This window comes from Palaemon carinicauda, chromosome 20 (genome assembly GCF_036898095.1).
Source record: "Palaemon carinicauda isolate YSFRI2023 chromosome 20, ASM3689809v2, whole genome shotgun sequence".
Classification (NCBI taxonomy): domain Eukaryota; kingdom Metazoa; phylum Arthropoda; class Malacostraca; order Decapoda; family Palaemonidae; genus Palaemon; species Palaemon carinicauda.
Window position 1 is genome coordinate 2,693,132 of NC_090744.1, and position 12,500 is coordinate 2,705,631.

Below are 12,500 nucleotides of genomic sequence, written 5' to 3' on the forward strand. Positions count from 1 at the left end.
GCACCACTTCTCACCAGGGTATTACTACGTGGTCTCTCCCCTACTGCAGGAACGGGAAGAGGTGGGTGTTACTATATATATTGTGACGGGCCGAGAGAGGGTTGTGAACTCAAAGGCAGGATGCAATCAACTGAGTTGTTTATTAAGAAACACTCTCCTCTATACACAAAACCTCAAGGCAACAAGACATAACATGTTCGAGAGACAGACAATGTTACAGAGCAAAACCGGAGACATGATCATTAAGGTTCTTTTTAGTGCGAGGGAAGAGTGCAGATACAAGCATAATATATACAAAATAATTATGTACAATTGTGTGACACACGGTTGGTACATGGCTCCCCCCCCTAAAAATGACATACTGTACATGTTAAATAGGGCGCCCTGATCTAGAGAGGCGAACTGTAGGCGGGTCATCTAGCAGGAGATAAGCAGGTTTTAGACGATCAATGGAGACCCAGTCTTCTTTGCCCCGAATGTTTAGTAGGAATGCTTTCAGACTGCGTCGGATCACAAGGAAAGGGCCCGTGTAAGGGGGCGTTAGTGGTGGCTTGCTAGTGTCATTGCGCAGGAAGACGTGACTTGCAGAGTGCAAGTCCGTTGGTATGTGATGCTTCGCTGGGGGCTTGTAAGTCTGGCGGCATGGAGTAAATTTTCCCACGACGAGACGTATGCGCTGGAGATCGTCGGAGGAGGTTGTAGAAGGAAAAAATTCGGCAGGGACGACCAACGGGTTGCCATACACCATTTCAGCTGCTGAGACGTCGAGGGCGTCTTTAGGAGTGGTCCTTAATCCCAGGAGGACCCAGGGAAGCTGAGTAAACCAGTTGCAATCCTTGCAGCAGGACATCAAAGCTGCTTTGAGGGTGCGATAAAAACCAGCGGGGTTGTAGGCCGTTGCCTGATGTAGGGTGATACCCAGGAGATTCGCTAATGACGTCCACAATTGAGAGGTGAAAGTGGTTCCCCTGTCAGAAGTAATATGCTCAGGGATACCGCATCTTGAAATCCATCCAGAGAGTAAGGCAGATGTACATGAGGCGGACGTTGCAGTTTCCATGGGAATGGGTTCAGGCCAACGAGTGGAGCGGTCGATGACGGTAAACAGGTAACGATGTCCTTGTGATGTGGGTAGGGGGCCTACAACGTCGACGTGAATGTGTGCGAAACGACGCTGAGGTTGAGGAAAGGTGCCCACTCCTGAATCCGTGTGTCGATGTACTTTGGAAGTTTGGCAAGAAGTACAGGCGCGGACCCAATCCTTAGCATCCTTAGAAATGCCGTGCCAAATGAACTTTGCCTTCAGCAGCTGTGCAGTAAAACGGCACGAGGGATGTGAAAGGCCGTGAATGAAATCAAACACCAGTCGGCGCATGGGAGCAGGAATCCAAGGTCGTGGTCTACCAGTACTGACGTCACAGAGGAGGGTGGTGTTGGAGTCTTCGAGGGGAAAGTCTTCCCAACGGAGGGACGTGCAGGATATCCTACAAGCTTGATACTCTGGATCCTGTCATTGGGCTTCAGCCAGGGCGTTGTAATCCAATCCTAGTTGAATGGCAGCCAACGTGTTTCTTGACAGGGCATCGGCAACGGGATTCATTTTCCCAGGGACGTATTGGAGGGTGCAATTGTATTCAGCCACGGCGGAGAGATGTCGGCGTTGACGGGCGAACCAGGCGTCAGACTGTCGAGTGAAGGCGTGCACCAGAGGCATGTGGTCTGTGCAAATGACGAAGGGCGTACCTTCTAAGAAATGGCGAAAGTGACGGACAGCCAAGTGCACCGCCAGCAATTCTCGATCGAAGGTAGAATAACCCGATTCTGCCTTGGACAGTTTTCTGCTGAAGAAGGCCAATGGGCGGGGCGAGCCTTTGACCACCTGCTCGAGTACTGCACCAATAGCGACGTCGCTGGCATCGGTGGAGAGAAGGAGAGGGGCGTGTGGGATATGAAAAGTGAGAGCCGCAGCAGTTGATAGGGCCTTCTTTGCATTGCAGAAGGCTGCTTCTTGAAGGGGACCCCACTTCAGGTCCTTTGGCTTGCCCTTGAGGGAGGCGTATAGTGGAGCAAGAGTGGCGGCAATGGCTGGCAGAAAACGGTGATAATAGTTGATCATGCCCAAGAATTCTAGCAGAGCTTTGACGGTCGAGGGCGCGGGGAAGTTCTGAACTGCTGCTACCTTCTCAGGGAGGGGATGAACTCCTTCAGGAGTGATACGGTGCCCTAAGAACGACACTTCGTTGGCGCCAAAGGTACACTTGTCGTACCGGACTACAAGGCCGTTTTGTTGCAGGCGGTCGAGCACGATGCGCAGGTGACGGAGGTGTTCCTCTTTTGAGGAGAACACAAGTATGTCGTCCACATAACATACACAGAAAGGGAGGTCCCCTAAGATGCCATCCATGAGACGCTGAAACATTGCCCCAGCATTACGTAGGCCAAAACAGGAGTAATTGAAGGTGTATGTACCAAACGGAGTGGTGATGGCGGTCTTGGGGATGTCTTCTGGGTTCATAGGCACCTGGAAATACCGCTTCTGGAGGTCGAGCGTAGAGAAAACCTTCGCTTTGTGCAGGTAGGAGGTCACGTCAGCAATATTTGGGAGGGGGTAGTGATCCGGTTCTGTTTGCATGTTCAGGCGCCTGTAATCCCCGCATGGACGGAGGGAGCCGTCTTTCTTCAGAACGATGTGTAAGGGTGACGACCATGGGCTGGAGGCCTTTTGACAAAGGCCCATTTCCTCCATTCCGGCGAACGTCTGTTTGGCGACTGCTAATCGTTCCGGTGACAGACGTCTGAATTTTGCGAAGACTGGGGGTCCCGTCATCTTGATATGGTGATAAATACCGTGCTTGGCAGGAACCGTGGGCGTTTGGCGAAGTTCTGGACGGAAAACTTCCGGGTACGACGTGAGGAGGTGGGCGTAGGCATCCAGGGGAGCGATGATGTGGAGAGCGAGGTTAGAGGGGGCGGGTTGAAGAGGTGTTGACAAGTACGAGTCTGCGTTGACCAATCGTCGGTGGGCGACATCGACCAGAAGATGGAAATGAGAGAGGAAATCCGCACCGAGGATTGGCATTGTGACGTCAGCAACGAGAAACTTCCAATTGAATTTACCGTTTCCGAACGATAATGTGAGGTTCTCGTAACCGTAGGTGGGTATCGCAGATCCGTTGGCAGCTACCAAGAGGACGTCGGCAGATGTAGACAGACTACGTCGTGCCTTGAAGAGTTTCCTTGGCAAAAGAGAACGACAAGCACCCGTGTCTACCAAAAATCGCACGCCCGTTCCTGCATCCTGTAAAAAGAAAAGATTAGAAACATGGGAGGCCACCGCCACAAGCGATGGCCTACTTGCACGTTTTTTGGCCAATGACAATCCTTGGCACATTTCTTCGCGGTTGCCCCGAATCTGAAGTGGTAGTAGCAAAACTGCAGCGGATGGGAGGTAGTAAGTGGCTGTAGAAGTCGTTCGTTGGGGCGCGAGCGATTGGTGGGTGGTGGGCGGCTTTGTCGCTGCTTCAGCACGTCACGGGGTAGGCGTGTATGTCCTACGGCATTCATGTCAGCTTCGGTTGACGTTGAATAGGCATCCTTGTCGTCAGGGGTGGAGGCGTTGATGGAGGTCTTGAAGTGGCTGTCCATAAGGGCGTCTGCTTTGGTCATCAAGTCCTTTATGGGTAAACTATCGACATCGGGTATGGCAGCGCGTACAGGTTCGGGTAAACTGCGTATCCAAAGGGCACGAAGTAGGTTCACCTCATGAGGAGAGCCGTCTGCGGCAGGTTGAAGGCGAGCGATACTGGTCATTTCCCTGAGGGTAAGCGAAGCCCTTTGGTCCCCCAACGGTTGTTGCGAGAGCTGAAAAAGCTTTGCTAGACGGGCGGCTGGCGACGGCGAGTACTGCTGCAGAAGTTATGTTTTGAGGGCATCATACGCTATTGGGGTGTCTCCTTGTTCACAAAGCCAGTCGGATATTTCTGGGAAGGTGTCATCGGGTATCGCCGCGAGAACATAATCCGCTTTGGTGGTTGAGCGAGTCACGACCCTGATACGAAACTGGACTTCTGCGCGCTGAAACCAAGCAAACACCTCTCCGCTGGCAAACGATGAAAGTTTGAATGGAGCGGCCGCAGCACCAACTGCCGTAGAGTCCGCCATAGTACCAACGATGAAGGGGCGAGGGGGTGGGGGTGGAAGGCGGTGGGAGCGAGTCGACTTCCGGGGTCACCAATGTGACGGGCCGAGAGAGAGTTGTGAACTCAAAGGCAGGATGCAATCAACTGAGTTGTTTATTAAGGAACACTCTCCTTTATATACAAAACCTCAAGGCAACAGAACATAACATGTTCGAGAGACAGACAATGTTACAGAGCAAAACCGGAGACATGATCATTCAGGTTCTATTTTGTGCGAGGGAAGAGCGTAGATACAAGCATAATACTTACAAAATAATTATGTACAATTGTGTGGTTGGTACAATATATATATATATATATATATATATATATATATATATATATATATATATATATATATATATATATATATATATATATATATATATATATATATATATATATATATATATATATATATATATATATATATATATATATATATATATATATATATATATATATATATATATATATATATATATATATATATATATTAGTGTGCTACTTTTATAAGCACACATTGAGTATGTGTTGTTTAAGATGTTAAGTCTTGATAATGAAGTTCATCTTATTAGCTTTAAAAAGTATTTATTCTCTAAAAAAAACAGAGTTAAACATCTCCATCATAGGAGTGGAGCTGGTTTGGTCGGATGACCAATTCAGGTGAAGTATAGATATGAACTGCTTAAATTATCGATATCACAGATATCGTATGCTTAGTTGTCGTAGCATTCAAACACAATATGGGAACTGTTACATTCTTTCTCGGAAGACATCTGCATCCGGTGACGACACAATCTTTCACACACTGATGCATTGGTGTTGAAGTTTCAGAAAAATGTTACATTGCCGAGGCTGCATAGTGCATCCTGTTTATGATTTTATATGACTACAGCAAATCTCACGCTAGCATCTTCATCCAAAAGGACATATTACGTCATGTGTTTAAAAAATGTAATAACAAACTATTTCATTTATTACATTAGCTCGGCCAGCTATCTCAATTTTTAAAAAAAAAAATTAACAACAAGCCAAAACATGTTTACTAGGTGTGACTGGACATATGTATTATTCTTTGTTTAACTTTAGCCATAAGCAAATGAGGAAGAATGTCCAAATAGGCATATCAAAAAATAATAACAATAATGCATATGAAAAGATATTACCAAAGCAAAGAAAAAAAAATGCATGATAAATACAGATCATATATATGGTACATTGCTAGCAAATGATTATATGGTACCAAAAAAAAATACTGTTATACATATGATTCGGTAACTTGTTAAAGAATAATTGTTACCTTTGTCAGAAACATAGATTAACACAATACGGTAACTAATAAAAATATTTGTTACCTTGGTAAAGATTCAATTTTAGTGCACAAACACGAATTCCTGGTACGTACACGTACCATGGTTTCGTATATATATATATATATATATATATATATATATATATATATATATATATATATATATATATATATATATATATATATATATATATATATATAGGGCTGATATATTTTATTAGATGCCCATAGATTCTGTTATTTATTATTTTTTTTCTCTTTTCTTTTAACATTCCGGCTTATATATTTTATTAGATGCCGAGAGAAAAAATGATTTAAATCTTTTTAAATGTTTTTTTTTTTAAATGTACTTTTAACAATGCAAAGTTCAAAAATTTCCTCAATTACATATTACTAGCATACTAACAGCTTTTCGTACAAACTCAATTTCCTAAACATTTTACTCCTTTAGCGAATGAGGTGGCCACTTCAAACGGCTTAAAACTGAATTAAATAAGGAGTTTTGTCTGGACATGGCGAAACCTTCTGTTTTAGCTTCCTGCTGTACCGTAACCTACGCCAAACAAGGATGTTCACGGCGATAAATATCATCACCGTGATGCCTAATCCTGCTAGTAGTATGGGGTGAAGAATTTCCTTATAAGTCGGTGACAGGTGGTCCATCTCGGTCAATTTCATCAACCGCTTGGCAACCTGTTGATTGTACGGGAGAGGTAGTGCTGGCATTGTAGATGTCCACGTGAAGTTCGCGAAGTAGGCTCGTTCCCTGATGAGTGTCCTTAGACCAGTCACCATGGAATTAGGGGAAGTACCGATACAACCATCTGCTGCAACAAAGATGTGGGCGAATGACGTGGATCTGTCAGGGCATGAGACATTGAAGCCGTCCTTGTCGTATCATATCCACGAGCCATTGTTCAGTCTGCAATTGAACTCATTATTGTCAAAGGGATAAAGCTTATCCAGACAATTTTCACTTGTATGGGAGAGAGCACCTTCTAGCACTATACCTAACTTGCATAAATCCATCAAGTTTTTATGGAATTCAAATGAGTCAGCTGTACATATTTTTCTATCCATTGCGTCTGAACAGTGAGTTAATTGATTTAAGTCTTTAATGACCGTATATGTTTCCTTGTCTGGGGAAATCAATACGTGTCCTGTCAAACTGGATATTACTGGATTTGAGTGATTCGTCATGAAAGTCGGAAATGGTGATATCCTTTAAGATTGCCAGGCATCAGAAGAATCAAAGGGAATTGTAATCCTAATCTTGTTATTATCAACGCTTACTATAATTAGGCTGTAATAAAATTCTAACCTACGTTCGCCTAACAAAGGAACATAGCCTAGTTTATCCCTTCCGTTCTCCAGAATTAGCTTTAAGTAATTTATAGGCAACAAATGGGGCGACAGTACACCTTTAGTTGCTAACGTGATAGCTTCTACATAATCCTTGGATTTCTCAATGAAATGTGCAATTCTGTTATATATATGATCTATCTTTGAATCATAATACGTTAACGTTGCCAACAAATCCTGTACTTCCATAATCTGAATGATATTATTTGAATGTTCATTTACTAAATCCATAATTTGATTGATTGAAGCTAACTGATTCCTTAGGTCTGACATAATCAATTCATCTTCATGAGTCAAGAACTCAATTTTCTTATTTTGATTACTAATCTTAAGACGATTGGAAATTCCTAAACCTAAACTTGCAATAGACCCAAAGATGTTTAATGCAGAATAAATAAACGGATTTCGTCTTTCTTTATATTCGTGTCCTACAGTCCACACCAATAGGTCTAAGCCAAAGATCCTGTCTCATAAGTCTTATTTTTCAAGTCATCAGATAGCATCTCTGCAACTTTTAATGTTGATCCAAGCAAACTCTCTGTAGTCAAATGAAAATGTCTTCTATGCAACTCATCCAATGAGGCAGAAAACCTTGAAATGGCGGTTCTTAAGCTAGTGACATAATTCTCTGGAAGAAAAATTGCTTGCATATTCACTTCTACAACTACGTTGCTCGATGTAATAAAAACGTCTTCTTGTCTTTCAACTATAGTGCCATATTTAAAATCTATACTTTTAGTTTTAGAGCTCATCCCACACGAGAAAAATGTCTGAGCGAACAATATCACTCCCAACAACAAAAAATTCATCTTGGAAACCTGTAACGAGAAAAATACATGTAATTACTCCTGTATTAAGAAGAAAACTTTTAATCACATAAAATAAAAAAAAATTACCCTCACTTCTTTCCCTCTCTTTTTTTTGTTTTTTTTTTGTTTTTTTTTTTTAAATTTCTTATGTGAGTCAATGGTGCTATTCTCTCATCCGTGGGTTGGGATACGTTTTGAACTCTAAACCTATTGGCCGTTAATGTTTCCAAAATGTTAAATAGGCCTTCAAACTTAGGTGTTAGTTTATAATTGAGTCCTTTACGCACATTGATTTGTATATAAACGTTATCACCCACAGTATACGTTTTAGTTGGCTTCGCTATTTTATCATGATTCCTTTTCATTATGATTTGTGATTCTTCTAAATTCTTTCGAAGGATATCATATCGACTTATACTTGCATTTATACATTCTTTTAAAGGATTTGATAGATTAGTTGTAGGCGGTAATACATGGAAAGGCGTTCTAACTGGGGTACCATACAATGCTTCATGCCGTGAAATTTTAATTGATATATGATATGAATGATTCAGAGTACTCAGTGCCGCCGGTATTGCAATATCCCAGTTGGGGTCTGATCCCCCTAGTGTTACTCTTAATATATTTAAAATCTCCTATTTGCTTTTTCCACTAGCCCATTTGACTCTGGGTGATATATCATGGTATTTATTTTTTTTATGTTGAGGAATTCACACAATGAGGTAAGAAAGTGATCATTAAATTCACCACCCGAGTCTGAGATTATCATGTGTGGAATTCCATGTTTACAAATGTAACACTCGTAAAACTTCCTAGCGCATTCAATCGCAGTTTTAGTTTTAAGCGCTATTAGTTCTGTATATCGAGTTAAAGCATCTATAATTACTAAGAGGTGCTTATTTCCTCTATCTGACTCGTAAAATCCTGTTAATAAATCTAAATGTATTCTTTCAAAGGGTTGATTGGGCACGGGATAAGCCCCTAGGCTGACAGGTGTTTTCGTATGCCCTTTGTTTTCCTGACATGTGCGGCAATTAGCTATGTGTCTTTTAATATCTGTAAGCATCGTATGCCAATAAAACAATGATTTGGCTTTCTGTGACATTAATGAGAACCCCGGGTGTCCATGTAATGGATTTGAATGCAACCAATTCTGGACAGTGGAAATAAGTGAGATTGGTACTACTACCTGGTCGTTAGTTACATGTGGTGTATTGCGGGTTTTCCTTGTCACAGTCCTACACAGAATATTATCTTTGATTATATAATTCTGCTGCTTATACTTTATATATCCCTTTTCCTTATGATTGCCTTTCAAAGCATTTATAATTGTTTCTATTTTCTGATCTTTTCTTTGCTCAGTCTGTAATAATTCAGCGCTCCAGCCTAAATCTTCTTGTTCAAATATCGTTTTAACAATAGGCATGGATGTTGATATATCTATTAATTCAGCTAAAGGCTCTGTACAAGATGACACGGGGTTGCGTGATAATGCATCCGCAATGATATTTGCTTTCCCAGGTAAATACCCGATTCTTGCGCCAAAATCTGGAATGATCAAATGCCACCGAGTTCGTTTAGGGCTGTGGTTGAAGCCTTTAAAGAACTCGGTTAGTGGTTTATGGTCAGTAAGAACCTTAACGGGATAGCCGTAAATTATGAACTTAAAATGCACTAGTGAATTAACAATAGCTAGCCTTTCCTTGTCTATTACTGCATACTTACTTTCGGAAGTTCTCAATTTTCGAGAATAGAAAGCTATCGGGAAAAATTGTTTATCATATTGCTGAAGCAATACCCCTCCTACTCCTAAGTCTGAGGCGTCTGTTGCAATGAAGAATTCCTTACCGAAGTCAGGAAATTTTAAGATAGGAGAACTACACAGTTCATCTTTCAAGGTATTAAACGCCTGTTGATGTTGCTCAGACCATATGAAATCTACGCCCTTCTTCGTAAGATCAGTTAAAGGAGCGGCTATTATTGAATAGTTGCGTATAAAACGCCTGTAATATCCACTACAACCCAGAAATTGCTGTATTCCCTTGACATTAGTAGGTATGGGAAAATTACGTATAGCCGACACCTTATCATGGACTACTTTAAGACCTTGGCTTGACACCATGAAACCCAAATATATTAATTCTGTTTTGAAAAGTTCACAATTACTAATCTTTACCCTTAAGTTATGTTGTCTTAATCTCTGTAGTACTAGTTCTAACTTACGTAGATGTTCTTCGAAGGTGTTGGAAAAGATTACAAGATCATCCCTATAGGCATGCAATATATTATCCCCTAACAAGTCTCCAAACACTATGTTAATCATTCTTGTAAATGTTATAGGAGCACAACGTAAACCAAAAGGCATCCGTAAAAATTCATAATGTCCCCTGGCTGTGCTGAAGGCTGTGTATGGGATACTATCTTCTTCTATTGATATCTGGTGAAAGCCTTTAAGTAAGTCCAAACTGGTAAAGTATTTATTCTGACCTAACAGAGACAAAATATCGTCAGTACATGGCACTGGGAATCGATCAGGGATTGTCTCCTCGTTTAGACGACGGAAGTCGACGCAGATACGCCATGTTCTATCTTTTTTCGGTACAAATATTAAAGGAAAATTATAAGGGCTGTTTGATTTCCTAATGACTCTTTCTTCCAGCATTTTACCTACTTCATCATTTATTTCATTCTGGAATTTCATAGGGAGTCTGTACGAGGGTATATAGATAACTTTCTGCTTGTCCTTTAACCTTATTTGATGCTCGATCACATCTGTTTTTCCTAAGGATCCATCCGTAGTGGAAAAAACATTATGATATTTAGTTAAAAGTCCAAACATTTTCTGCTGAATTTCTTCGTCTTGAATGTCCTTATTGATTTTATTTTTAATAGATCGCAAAAGGGATTCATCCGCAACTGATTGAGAGTGATTGATTTCAGCAACGGTAAGAATACGATGTTTATAAACTTCTACATCCAAGATATGTTGATTTTTGTGAATTACTAAAGTGTTATTTAAATGATTACAGACTTCAATATTACATTGTTGATGTGAGCCTACTGTATAAATAGCTTGTGTGACAGACAATCCGTTAGTTTTCAAAGTGTCGGAAAGGATTAATATTTCAGATCCCTGAAATGTTTTCTATATTTGCACTATTAAATTTGAAGGTACGTTTGGCTCGATAGATTCCGTGTAAGATGATATTACGGGTGAACGAGAATTCTGCTGGGTCGCGTATATTATTTCTTTATTAGTGAGACAAGTTATTGGTTCTTCTACGTACGTTACGGTTACATTTGTCGTCTCCTTTTTATCCAAAACTGATTTTAAGGTATTAGAAGACTTATAGAATTTCCCTTTGATATACACGCCACACTTGGCAGGGGCTAAGATAATGTTTTGATTTCCCATAGATGGGTATCCTATAATTACAGCTGGATACATATCAATGTTTTGTACAACAACAAATGTATCGGCAAACGTGTGTTACCGACTTTGAATTGAACATGAGTTATGCCTCTGACATTTAATTCATTATTTCCTATACCCGAGAGCCTAACTCCGGATTTTTCAATCGGAAAGTTTGAAAACAACATATGATGTGTCTTCAAATCCATGATATTACGTGGACTACCGGAGTCAAAAAATAACGTAAAGGATTTGTGTTCTAAATTTACAGCATATAAGATTGGTCGTAACTCATTTTGGCTTATTATCGTATGAATTCGTTGCAAATCTACGGGAGCATGCACTGTTTTATTTAATTTGGCCGTGTGTTTCATAGGAAAATCTATTGTCTCTCAATTATCTGATAAAACATTAAATTGATTATTCAATACTATTGATGTTGACATGAATGACCTTGACCCAACATCACTCTCTTCCCCACTGGAGTTAACTATGTGGTATTTGCTTTGCTCTGCACATTCTGAAAATTAGTCTGACCTTGCGAGGTCTGGTTTGACGACCCAGGCTCAGCGATATTCAAAGAAGTGTTTGTTTGCTTTGGACTCTGCACTGCATTGACATTTGGTTGTTTCTTCTTATTATTAAAATGAGGATTTTTCTTTTTATTTCCATATGGAACTGACTGTGGAATTGACTGTGAATTTCTGGGATTCTGTTGTGTCTTACGCGAGTAACATTGATTGTATGAATGTGTCGAACTATTATGAATTGAGCAGAATTTCGTTCTGCAATCCGCGCTTAAGTGACCTTGACGTTTGCAATTATAACACGTCATTCCCGCTACTTGACTATTAACTACATTCACTGTTTGTGGCTTTGATTCATTCTTTGCAAAAACTTGAGTTAACACGGGATCGAGATCTGGACACTTGGACATGTGTTTTTTTATCTGTTTATATACATCCAAATCCGTACTTGCAGGCGTTAACTTTTTATCAAAACACCGCACTAAAGCTTCAGGCAACATAAGTGTCATGCAAGTTAAATACATTAATCGTAAAAAAATCTTTCACCGAGATGTTATCTCTAGTAACCCAAGTGGAATTACCTAAAATGTCTTGATATTCGTTAAGCCTCTCAACTATGAGAGCTGCTCTCTCAATAACATCAAGCCGATTCATAGTGGCTTGATTAAGTGTATTTCTTAACGTTAATACTACATCCAAAGCTTCTTCACCCCCATAGACCGCGCCTAACCTAACTTTGAAATCATCCCAGGTAACTGCTTCTTGAAATGAAACACCTCTTAAATACGCACTCACATCCCCCTTAGAAAAATCTATAAAACTTTTAGCTTCTTGTAATTGTACAAAAGGGTCTACGATTTGTTTGGCATTTAAATGGGCATCGACGGATGAAATCCA